The sequence below is a fragment of the Vulpes vulpes genome, chromosome 6 (genome assembly GCF_048418805.1).
Source record: "Vulpes vulpes isolate BD-2025 chromosome 6, VulVul3, whole genome shotgun sequence".
Lineage (NCBI taxonomy): Eukaryota > Metazoa > Chordata > Mammalia > Carnivora > Canidae > Vulpes > Vulpes vulpes.
Genome location: NC_132785.1, coordinates 52083062 through 52084326, shown reverse-complemented (window position 1 = coordinate 52084326; position 1265 = coordinate 52083062).

Genomic DNA, 1265 nt, shown 5'->3' with positions numbered 1-1265 from the left:
ATCAGATAAAGTCAAATGTTTCCTCATGAAGTGTTTTCTAAACTGATATATTTTATTTCTGCAATAGATTTGTACAATTGGGAAGCCCAGGTGGCTCAGCGGTTTAGCGCCACCTGCAGTTCAGGGCGTGATCCTGGAGACCTGGGATCGAGTCCCATATAGGTAGGGTTCCCTGCATGGAGCCTGCTTCTCCCCTTTGCCTGTGTCTCTGCCGGGCACCGCCCCACCCCCGTGTCTCTATGAATAAATAAATAAAATCTTTTTTTAAAAAGATTTGCACAATTGTTCTGGGAGGATAGGATGGAAGAGCAGATGACTTTGGGCTTGATCTCCTTTTAGTTTAGGCTGCCTCCTCATAATCCCATGGGAGAGGAGCAGAGACGTGGAAGCCCTCTTTCCATCCCACACCAGTGCCCGAGGATGAGTTTGAAGAAATGGAGCCTATAAGTGAGATAGGGAGAAAATGACCGGAAAGTTGGGAGGGCATAGGAACTAAAGGGAAAGAGTTTTAAATAGCAGTGAGGGTTCAACAAAGGTCACAAAATACAGAGGTGAGTTCTGGTTTTCAGAAACCAGATTCCTGTGATGACTTTGTCCTTCCTCTGGACCTTAGTGGCAGCTTGTTGACCTGTACCTCATCACCATCTGCCATTGGTGGGTCACCAAGTCATTTTGGTACCCCACTCCAGAGCACCTGCCACTGTGCAGGAACATTCTCTGGGAGGGGCAGAAAGTCGTCTGAAGACTGACTCCCAGTGTAGACCTGCCTTCCTATGACCACCTGCAGGTGGACTTCTCTGCCCTTGGCTTTAAGTCCCCTTGCTCAGGGGTGCAGCAGGCTCACCTGGTGGCACAAGTGACTGAGAGCCTTCACCTTTGTTCTCTGGGCTGATGACCACTGCTCAAGCTCTTGGAGGAGGGCCAGAAAGCCTGAGTCGACTCAGGGCAGGGGTGGGAGGAAAACAATACAGATGTGGGGGATGGAGGTGGGGGTAGGGCAGCAAGATTTTTAGCAACAAGTGAATATTTTTTAAGTGTATTTTGGGGGCTCCGGGGTGGGGGGCAAGTCACTTGAGCATCTGCCTTCAGCTCAGGTCATGATCACAGAGTCCTGAGATCAGCCCCCACATCGGGCTCAGAGGGGAGTCTGCTTCTCCCTCTCCCTCTTCCCCTCTTCCTGCTCGCTCTCATTCTCTCCCAAATGAATAAATAAAATCTTTGTAAAAAATGTGTTCTGCACTAGCTCATTCCTGGGATGTGAATAA